The 11,742-nt window shown below is 42.1% G+C and overlaps 1 long non-coding RNA gene across 1 annotated transcript in view; it reads right to left on the reverse strand.

Moving 5' to 3' along the window:
- The window catches only part of LOC308474258, a 52,476-nt gene extending 41,066 nt beyond the window's left edge, over positions 1–11,410 (reverse strand). The window contains exons 1-2 of the long non-coding RNA XR_013984626.1: positions 11,310–11,410; positions 10,308–10,402 (exon numbers count right to left, since the gene is read on the reverse strand). This is a non-coding gene — a long non-coding RNA (uncharacterized lncRNA). The remainder of the gene's footprint in view (positions 1–10,307; positions 10,403–11,309) is intronic.
- Between the last annotated feature and the right edge of the window lie 332 nt (positions 11,411–11,742).

Raw genomic sequence — 11,742 nt, forward strand, 5'->3', positions numbered from 1 at the left:
TCTAAAACTCTTTTGGTACTAGATTCTGGCTCCTGTAACGTCAATACTAAGTCATCTGCAAATGCTCTCAATTTGTACCTTTAACCAACCGGTCCCTTCTAATCATGTTCAACAGAACCTCCAGGACAGATATAAAAAGCAATGGGGAAATTGGGCAACCTTGTCTTGTCCCTTTTTCTATCCTAAATTCTTCCGTCACCACATTATTTACAATTAGTTTAGCCTTTTGTTCTGAATAAATTGCACTTATACCGTTTTCAAAACCTTGGCCTACCCCCATCCCCTGTAGGTTCTTCTTCATAAAACTCCAAGAGATATTATCAAAAGCTTTCTCCGCGTCCACAAATATCAAAACTGCTTTAGTATTTATGTTCACTTCTAGTTTTTCCAAAATATCAATTATATTCCTCAAATTATCGGACAAGTGTCTTCCCAGGAGAAAGCCCGCTTGGTCTTTATGAATCTCTTCCATCAATACTTTTTTCAATCTCTTGGCCAAAATGTCTGCAAAAATTTTGTAATCCACATTAAGTAACGATATGGGGCGGTAGTTCTTAAGCTGAGTCTTTTCAGTCTCTGTCTTCGGTATAAGTGTAATGTACGCCTCTTTCCAAGACTCTGGTGCCCTTTTCCCTTCCAATATTTCATTGCAGACTTCCTTTAAAGGTTGTAATAACCACTCTTTCAAAGATCTATAATATCTAGAAGTCAGCCCATCCGGTCCTGGAGATTTGCCTAATTGCATATTTTGAATGGCACCTTCTACTTCCTGTTCAGATATTTTATAGTTCAGCATTAACTTACTTTCTTGGGATATTTTTTGTAATCCATTTGTCTTCAGAAATCGGTCTATATCCATTTCCTTCTGTGGCCCTTGTGTATATAGTTGCTTAAAGTACCTCTGGAAACAATTTCTAATCTCAGTTGGGTTATGTATATTCTTTCCTTCCACTTCTAAATTTGTGATAGTATTTAATTTTTGTCTTTTTTCCATTTGCCAGGCCAGCAATTTCCCACATTTGTTAGCTGATTCAAATGTTTTTTGTCTCATTTGTTTAATTTTCCATTCTATTTCCTGATTCATCATTTCCGTATATTGTACTTGATATAACTTTATTTCTCTCAAAATCTCCTGCGACTTTGGTTTTGCTCTCAATTTATTTTCACTTTCTTTTATTTTCCCCAAAATTTTATCTTTCTTCTCATTTTGACTTCTCTTCTTTATTGCATTCTGTTGTATCAGAAACCCTCTCATGACAGCTTTACTTGCGTCCCAGATTACTCTTTTTTCTACATTAGTGTTCATATTTATTTCAAAATAGTCTCTCAAGGTTTTTTGGGCCTTTTTATAAACTTCTTCATCTCTAAATAGGGTGTCATTCATCCTCCATCTGAAGGAGCCAGTTGATGTTAGTTTCAACTCCATCCTTACCGCATTATGGTCGGAGCAGGTTTTTGGGCAGATTTCCACTTTCTTTATCTTTAGTGCCATTCCTCTAGTTACCCATATTTGGTCAATTCTAGTCCATGTCATCTTAGCTTCAGAAAAGAAGGTTCCCTCTCTTCCCAAGGGGTTCTTTGTTCTCCAAGTTTGTGTGACAATCTTTCTGTCCATGATGTTTCTTCCCGTCCTTGTAAAACGTTATGTCTATCTTTTCCTGGTTGTTGCTGTTTTCCATCATGCCTTGGGAAGAGCTAATATCCCATTGTTGTTTCAGAAATTCTCCATTGTTCTGTCCCGTGTTTTGCAACTTTAACATCAGCTGCAAAAATCACACTGTCCCAATAAATAACCTGTCTTTGCCATTTTCCCTCTCAGTCTGTGCTGCAGTTTTAAAGAATTTGTTACATAATTCCACACCGTTCATTTCAAAGCACATGCAATGAAGCCTTTTTCCCATGTGCCAATAGGTTGCCTTTCAAGTTCCTTTCAAGTACCAAAATAGCTTTCCATTTTATCATTCAAGTCTCTTTCACTGACTACACCTTGCCATTAGTGTTTTCCATAGCCATCAGGATACCTGGGGGAGGGTCTTCTGCATCCATTGGGCACGCTCCACCTCTAAGCTAGGGACCCTCCTTTTCAAGCTAGCTTCATTTTTAAAACAAAGAAAAGGGAAACCCCATGCCATCACTGCAATCACAATTTGTTGCTATTCTAACTATGCTTTCAATGATTTATTTTTTTTAAAGACATGGTGATTTGCAAAATAACCACCTTCAGGTTCACCTGTGCAATCTTTGTGGCTCTGGGTACGAGCTTGTTCTAGTCACTTCTTCAGTTGTCTTCAGTTAGTAGGACTTCTCTGGAGTAAACGGTCAACACATTGCAAGCAAACTTTTGTTAGAGAGAAGAAACTTGTGCCAACTGCAGTGCTTCTCCTTGACTGGCTGACAGTTGCAGTCTGAATTACATGGGCATCAGATGGGGGCCTCCTTAAGTCCTGGCCTTGACAAAGCAATTATGGAATGAACTGCTGACTGCACTGCACAGTTTTGATAGATGGCATCTGCTTTCTCTCTGTTCCGGAGGATGTTTGGGTGCAAGATTCCATCTATTTTTCAAATCCAATATATCATGGCCATGCTGTAATCATGCAGAAATCCTCTGTGAAACCAGTGCGACAGTGCGACAATGCATCCTACTGTACAGAGGACAGCCCTCTATTTGACGTGCTGACTGAATTAAAGATAAAAGAACCAGGAGAAGGGATGGCAAGGGCCTTGAAGTTAAGAACTGACACCTAAACAAGCAGACTCGGCAGGCACCCAGGTCACTTGTTCACAGTCTTCCCCACTGTGGTGAGACGTATTGCATTTCTTTTTAAGTTATAGTAATCATTTAGGGGAAAGGAATGCGGGTGGCGCTGTGGGTTAAACCACAGAGCCTAGGACTTGCCGATCAGAATGTTGGCGGTTCGAATCCCTGCGACGGGGTGAGCTCCCATTGCTCGGTCCCTGCTCCTGCCAACCTAGCAGTTTGAAAGCACATCAAAGTACAAGTAGATAAATAGGTACCGCTCCGGTGGGAAGGTAAACAGTGTTTCCGTTTGCTGCTCTGGTTCACCAGAAGCGGCTTAGTCATGCTGGCCACATGACCCGGAAGCTGTACGCTGGCTCCCTCGGCCAATAAAGCGAGATGAGGGCCGCAACCCCAGAGTTGGCCACGACTGGACCTAATGGTCAGGGGTCCCTTTACCTTTACCTAATCATTTAGGTAGGGGGATGGATTGTGAGGCCACTCTAGATTATCTCAGCATCGGGGCTGAATGTGGCTTGTGTGTGGGTCCATTTATTCCTCCCCCCTCCACACACAGACACTAATGCATTAATGCACACACATTAGGACTATTATGACTGGTTAGTTTTGAATGAATAATAGTTGATGAATCCTAGCCCATTTATCTCACTCTCATTGGCAGGCTCACAGCATTCACAGGGCGCTGCATCATTCCAGCAACATTAAAACATCACCCATCATTTTTAATAGCAACACAAAGGCAAGACGATGAAAAATGCATAGTACTATATATGTGGTTTTGGCTGAATGATAACTTGGAAAGGGAGTGGGGGTTGCCTTCCTTTGATTAATTCCACATAGGGTTTTTTTCATGCTGATATTAAGTTTTTAATGGCAAAAAAAGAAGAGAAGATGGCAAATATCAGAACAGAGGGGTGAGGATATATTCACCTTTCTGTGACGAAGGTGAGCAGGAATCTGTCAGGACAAGTGTAAGTGTAAAGCTTTGTTTATTTAATTTGTGCATTTATACCCTGCCCCTTAGCCAAAGGGTACTCAGAATGGCTTTCAAAAATCAGTACTTAAGATGCTTCCTGCATTCAGGCTCACAATTGAACAAGTCATGACATACGAGAAAAATGGAATGGGAGGGAAGAGGAAAAAGCAAGCTCAAGCATAAATTCTTAAAGCTACAGTTCTTACAGTGCAATTATATAGTTTTCTTTAGCAGATTCTGGCTGCCTAGCAAAGCAACAACTCCCTGCCAAGATCAGGGGTGGTTCTGGCTGTCTTGCTCTTGACAAAGAGCAGCCCTGTCCCAGAAGGACTCTCCCTGCTACATCACCAGCAAAGCTGGTGTCAATGGCCCAGCCAAGAGATGAGGACAGTTTCCACCACACAATTCTTCTCTTAGGCAGCTGATTTGATGGCAGTTAGATTCCCTTCACCCTCACCACTGTCAGTGGAAATGCACTGAGATGTGCTGAGATTCTAGCTGCAATTAAGTCAGGGAGGAGGAGCTGGTGGCCCTGCAGATGTCACTGGACTCCCAACCCCCAGCCAGCATAGCCAACAGCTAGGGATGATGGGAGTTGTAGTCCTACAGCATCTGGAGGTTCACAGGTTCCTCACCCCTGGTTTAAGGCTCATATTCATGGCCAGTTTTTTGTGTGGTAGATGTTTCTCCTACTGAGACTTATTAGGGTTGAGTAAAAAAGTAAAAAAGAAGGACCTTGTTCAGGCCTTTCTCCAAGCTAAAGGTAGACCCCGCAGGCAATAAATATATAAATTTGTGTATATCCAAGAAGGAAGGAAGAATGATAACTAGTAGTTAAAAGGAACTGCATGCCTGAAACACTACAGTGGTACCTCGGGTTACATATGCTTCAGGTTACATACGCTTCAGGTTACAGACTCCCCTAACCCAGAAATAGTGCTTCAGGTTAAGAACTTTGCTTCAGGATGAGAACAGAAATTGTGCTCTGGCGGCGCGGCGGCAGCAGAAGGCCCCACTAGCTAAAGTGGTGCTTCAGGTTAAGAACAGTTTCAGGTTAAGTACAGACCTCCAGAACGAATTAAGTACTTAACCCGAGGTACCACTGTACTGCATGAGATCACTCTGGTTTCCTGATTATAATGCTCCCCCTCTTTTTGCCACATAGTCCCCAAGGATCTCATGAGGGGGCTTCTTATAAAACAGCAGCTAGCTCATTAGATGGGAATTTACAAGGTTCACTTTTATGGCTCCATCAGTCCAAAGGATATCATGCTGTATATCTTAGCCATTGAGATGTTACAAACTTCAGACAAACGCAGGCCCTTTTCTAAATGCTTGTGTTCTCACTTGAGAACAACCAGCTCTCAGCATAGACAGATGGATCCCGGGGAGAGCTTTGTAAACAGTGAATGTAATGCTATGGGCATATACAAAAAAAGACAAGACTCCATAGGCAGAGCTGAGGGACCCAAAATGGTTGGTGGCTCTTACTATGAACAGCATTTCCCAAGGTCTCCTTCCCTAGGAATTCCATTCAATTTGCATCTAAATGCAAACCAACCTGATCAGTCACACACTTTCCAGAACAATATATGAACCGAAACACAGCCCTCCTTTGAAATTTGCACTTCTCTGAATATTGTGATGCAGTTCTACAGCCCAAAGTGATAGGCACAAAAATGCAGGTACTGGAATAAAGTGTACATAAAAAAGTGTATATTTGTGAAAATAGCATATAAAATGTATTCTCTCGGGGAAATTGCTTTGCAGAAAGCGTGTACAGTGGTACCTCGAGTTACAAACGCCTCAGGTTACAAACGCTTCAGGTTACAAACTCTGCTAACCTGGAAGAGTTACCTTGAGTTGAGAACTTTGCCCCAGGATGAGAATGGAAATCGTGTGCCAGCAGCGCAGCAGCAGCAAGAGGCCCCATTAGCAAAAGCATGTCTCTAGTTAAGAACAGTTTCAGGTTAAGAACGGACCTCCGGAACGAATTAAGTTCGTAACTAGAGGTAACTCTGTATAAAAGTGTGTATGACTTAGGGTCATGATGGTAGAAGGATGCACTTGTGATCTAGAACAATGCTAGGAGCTTGACAGGATAATAATAAAATAATTACTATTATTTTAATTAATCAATTAGATTTGTATACTGCTTTTTGCCTGCAGGTCTCAGGAAGGTTAAAACCTAAAATCACAATATAAAAATGCAAAATACATAATAAAAATGAAAACGAAACCAACCCAATAAACCCCCAACACATTTTAAAAGGACATTGGCTGTCACTCAGCCAAAGGCCTGTTTAAAGAGGAACTTTTTTTACCCCCTGGCATCTCAGAGTTCTCTAGCCACCAGTTGCCTTTCCCTCTGAAAATCACAAACAACCTGATTTATTTTTTTTTAGCTTGACACTTACTTGTCACTGGAGAATCAAGAAGAAGAAATTATAGCAGGTGCTGAATTATGGGTCACTTGCAATATCTACCTGAAATACCTACACATCGTCCCCTGCCCCCACTCTCCCTAGTGTAAATATTTGGGGGTGGGGGGGTGGGGGGTGTATTCTTGTTCCATTATAGTGAGCAAAACATGTCTGATATAATCTTGGGGAGAGCTAAAACAGTCTGGCTTGCACCACTGACAAACTGCAAATTTTAGCAAATGCGTAATTGGGCTTGGTTGAAATAGAAGGGCCTCATAATGATGTCAGGTGCTCTGAATTCTTTCTCATGTATTTTTAGGCCTGCCATAAACACACAAAGTCTAACTTTTCATCCCAACAGCAGGAGTGTAAACTCTTCTGACAATTGGTTGTGTGTTGGCTTGAGAAGCTAGGTCAAGTAATTGGATTAATACGCTCCATTCCTGGGCCAGTCTGGCAAATTAGTCGAACTCTTTTCAAGTATAGTCACTGGGATTTAAGGCCAAGGTCTGCTGTAATGTAACCTGTTGTCTACTTATCCCCAGATGGACCCTTGTGTAATACATAGCAACAGTGCCCTCCTTGTACTTAGTAACCTGTATCATCAGAGGAACTCTCTCTGCTGTCAAAGGTTAAGAGAGGCAAGGCTTTCCAAAGGGTTTCGACTGGCCTTAACTGGCTTCCTCACAGACAGCTCCCTTATAGGCAGCTATAGAAAGCCAATGTGTCATCAGAGAAAAAGTCAGCTATGATTCAAGAGGGGCGCTGAATACGAAGGAGAGTGAAAGCCATAGTCATAAGGGAAAATGGTAGGTAATCATAGAAAAGGAAGTAGAATAAGAATGTGGAAGTTGTGCCCCACCAAATGTTTCTGGATAACCATCATGTTATAGCAGAGTAGCTTTCTCCAACTGGAAACACCCTCAGATATTTTGGAAGGCAACTTGAATCAGCCCTGACCATTGACCAAGTTGTTGTTGTTGGTACTATATTTATTTAGATCCTGCCTTTTCCCCAGCCCAGAACTCAAGGTGGCTTATGCAAATTAAAAGAGAGATAAAATACAAAAGAGAAGTATATATAAAAAGTAATTATATATCGTTGTTAAAAGGTAATTAAACTCCATATAAAGTAATTCCTACAGTAAACCGCCCTTTGATCTGCTGATGAAGGGGTGGTATATCAGCTAAATAAATAAAATAAATAGATAAACTGTAATAGAATTAAAACAACACGAAAAATGAATCTTTTAAAACACAGATAATAAAATCAGCACAGCACTATTAAAGCCCTTTCCTTAAAAAACCCAGAAACATTCAGTTCCCAAAATCCTTTCGAAATAAAAGTCTCCACCTGCCGGTGAAAGGACAATAAGGAAGGAGCCAGTCTAACTTCTCTAGGAAGGGAGCTCCAATGTTTGGGAGCAGCCATCTTGGCTGTGGAGTCCAATAACAACTGGGGCTAGCAGAATCCTGGTCTAGAAGAGACTTGAAAGTTTTCTAGTACAGCTTCCTGCCCTGGAGCAAGATCCTGCCTGCACAATAACGACTTACAAATCACTTAGGTAATGGGAGTATATCATTTATCATGGTCAGGACTGGAATGAAAAAGACACACATATCAGGTCACATAAGGCTTGGTGACCAAGGGAGGTTCCAGAGATCTGTACCTTAGTTATGAGGAATCTGCGGTTTGTCATCCCCACATAAAGGCTGCATGGAAATAAGAGTGCGTGAGTGGCAAGTGCTTCCTGTTCTCTGTACTTCTTTGTAACATCTGACATCCATGCAAATCTTGCAACTTCCCCTGATAGTGATGTACACAAGGTCCTAATGTGTGGACAGTTCAGATGTCTCACCACAGGGGAAGAAATGAGAGCTCCTCCGTGGATGCTGCAAAGACGCACAGAAAACAGGAAGCATGAGTCACTTTCTTCCCTGTGTTTCTGATGTATAGGACCCACCCTATTCCTGTGACTGTCGTTTTTTTTAACTGTTTTTAATTATAAATTGTTATAACCTGCGCTGAGACCTGCTGTGAATGATGATGATGATGTTCAGGAAGAGTTACATTGTTTCTGTAGCCCAAATGGTAGGTAAAAGGGAAAGGGAAAGGACCCCATGATGGTTAAGTCCAGTCGAATTCGACCATGCGGTACAGCACTCATCTCTACTTTCAGACCAGGGGAGCCAGTGTTGGTCCACAGACAGCTTTTTGGGTCATGTGGCCAGCATGACTAAACCGCTTAGAACAATAAATTTATCAGTAAGCTTAGAACTCCAAGTTTTGCAGAAATGCAAACAAAATAAAAAATCAGAAAGCTATTCCTAAATTTGGAGGGAGCCCTAAAAACACTCTCATGAGGATTGAGCATGCTCTGTGGCACCAGATCCTAACTATGTGTAGGAGGTGAATGGAAAATGGGTGGGAGGCATGAGGAATCAAGTGGAGTGGTCTGGATTCTGAACAGCAGCACTCCATCCTGTGCTTTGTGAGTCCCACATGTGTTCTATCCATTTCTAAGATGGCCTGGTGATCTAGACCAGGCATCCCCAACCTTCGGCCCTCCAGATGTTTTGGACTACAATTCCCATCATCCTTGACCACTGATCCTGTTAGCTAGGGATCTTGGGAGCTGTAGGCCAAAACATCTGGAGGTCCGCAGGTTGGGGATGCCTAATCGAGACTGTTTTTCTGCTTCTCGGCCTACCTGCTGCAGTCATGCCTATTGTGTAATTTGGTTGATACAACTTGTAGACTTACACTTTTATCCATCATGGAGAAAATATGCCCCCCATTTGGAGCCTATGAAAAGGGGGTCATTTTAGCTATCTTGGGGCGGATTTTGAGGGGGAAATGCCATGAAACTCAAGTATTAAGGCATATTCAACTGGGATTTATTTTACTGCAGGGCAGGGTGTGTTTCTCCAGTTAATTGATCCAGCATATATGAGGCTCAGAAAACACAAGGCATGGTTCTCAACGGCTCTCCTTAATGGACATGGGAAATCCTTGTTTGGATTCCAAGTGTATAAAATCCACACGCAACCCAGCACACATCTTCCCCTCTTTCATATACCTTGGGTTGCATACTGAGGCATCAGCTCAGGAGCTTCTGTGAGGACAAACAGAGCAAAAATATTGCTGGTTTTGGTTCATTATTAGCTTGTTTGCTTTGCCTGCTGACTCCTTGAAAGTAAGTTGCAGCTGAGTCGGCAAGGTCAGCCAGACATCCACTATCCGTCAAACCAATCATAGACACGAACTTCATAAATGTCTTTCATTTGCAACCTACATGTTGGACAGGTTATGTGGGTTTTCAGTCTATTTTTAACTCGGCAATCTGTCATTGGGGGCTTTATGGAGCTCTTAGCTACATGCCTCAGGATCTGTAATGCAATCGCAGAGTATATTATAGGATTTCCTCTGCCACTTTTTAGAAACAGCAGGTGCAATGTCAGCATTCAGTGTTGATAACAAAATGCAGATACCATCAAAAATGCATTGCATAACACACCTAACCTTGGAAGTATTTGCTCTATTGGATGAACAATAAACAGTGAAAGTACAAACTATTGTTTACAGATACTTTACGCTCACAATTGTCTACCGCTAGAATGGCAGTGGTCATAATGGCAAGGATATTAATTTGCTTGTTTCTTTTAAAACTCTATTGCATAGAGGGTCTTCAGAATCAAAGAGTTGGGAACTGGGGGCAGCTGCCCCATGTGCTAAGCCACGCAAATGTAGGTGGCAACTTGTCAGTGGAATACTCTTAAACTCTGGATTGACTGTCCTCCCAGACTGGCCATTGGTGCTCCCTATTCCAGCTGAGAATGGGCAGGAAGGTGTATAAGTTGTTTTCCTGAGCTATGGTGTATTTCAGTATCCTTAGCTATCCTTTAATTCTGACTTCTAACTTGCTTCTTGAGCCTCTCCCTTGAATCATCATTCAGCCTTGACACTTTGTGCCTGATTACTGGCTTTATCCCATAGGTCTTTGTTGCCTGTCAATGACCAAACAAAACTTTCCATCAATTCACTATTCTATGCCACTAAAAGTACGCCTATACTATATTTTTATACACAATCTTATAAAAGTACCACATATCTGAGAGAACACCTTCTCCCATACAGACTTACTTACTTAAGATCATGGTTATGCAGCATCCTGTAGACATCCATCTGGTCACAACCAGGAAGAGGACCTTTTCTGTGGTGACACCTGCCCTCTGGAATAGTCTTCCTCCAGAAATAAGACATACACCACCATTAGATCAATTTTAATATTTCTGTCCAGTGTGGCTTTTGCTGTGTATTGTATCTTGCCATTTTGATGTGGACATCAAATGTTTGCTTCTAACTGAGCACTGGATAGCTCATTTGGTTAGAGTGCAGTGCTGATAATGCCAAGGTTGAAGGTTCGATCCCTATATGGGGCAGCTGCATATTCCTGCATTGAAGGGGGTTTGACTAGATGATCCTCAGGGTTCCTTCCAACTCTATGATTCTAGTTTAATGTTTCTCTTGATATGAATAACAAAAGAACAATCGTGCTTCTCTTGTGCATCTCCATACATATATGATGCCCCTGATTACCTGGGAAGATTTTAATGAGAAACTCAATCAAGTAAGTTATATGAAGCTGCTAACCAACTGTCCATTGATAATAAGGAATTTTGATTGTACTATATTTACACAACAGGGATGGACATGCTAAAATTATGCTTAACGCTGGAATCCAGGAAACAGTATATTTTAATCCCCATTTTGGCCCATACACTCACCCACAATTCTGACACCAGAAACCTTCTGTCTATACAAATAATTGCCATGGCTAAACAGCACTGTGTTGTTTCCAAAAATGGGACAAAACAGCCTTTTTTTAAACCCAGGGTTATTTTCGCCATGAGTACCATGCTATCCACCAGCTGTTAACTTTGTTATGAGGAGAGCATCAACCTCAAGAACACGAATCTAAACAAAGCTACTATCCCAGCTATATTGTATAAAAGCACAAAGTCCACAGCGATGGTAGTAGGAAGATCGCTTGGACAGAGGATTGCAAATGACAATGTCTTTTCTGTAAGTAGATAATCAGGTATCTGAAGTCAAGCTGATGAATGAGGAAAAGTATAAATAGACTCACAATCTGATCCTATTCCTCTCTTCAGCTGCAGCAAATACAAGCCAAAAAAGACCTGTCAGATCTTGGCCAAGATCCAGCACAGGCTGGAGTCGGGGGCTTGCACAAACAAATGATGCTCAAAAGGGCCTGAGGCATGTGATATAGCCAAATATAGGCTCGGCCTGGGGCAGGAGGGGGGCCAGTTTCCAGGGTAGGACAGTATGGTTGCTCAATGCAGCAACTGTTTGGTCAGAGAAGTGTTTCTCATCTTGTTTCAGAAAAGCATCTCCTCCTTGCAGAGGGCAGGAGTTGTGAGCAAGAGCCATTTCCCGCATTGGCAGGGGGCGTTTCGGACCCTGCCCAGCTATCCCGGCTGCCGTGCCACGCCCCCGGGCAGCCAACCAATCAGGTCGAGGCTTGGGGACAGGGTTTAGCCGCTCAAATGCGGCAGCGC

Source organism: Podarcis pityusensis, assembly GCF_964106645.2.
Source record: "Podarcis pityusensis genome assembly, chromosome: 3".
NCBI classification, from domain to species: domain Eukaryota; kingdom Metazoa; phylum Chordata; class Lepidosauria; order Squamata; family Lacertidae; genus Podarcis; species Podarcis pityusensis.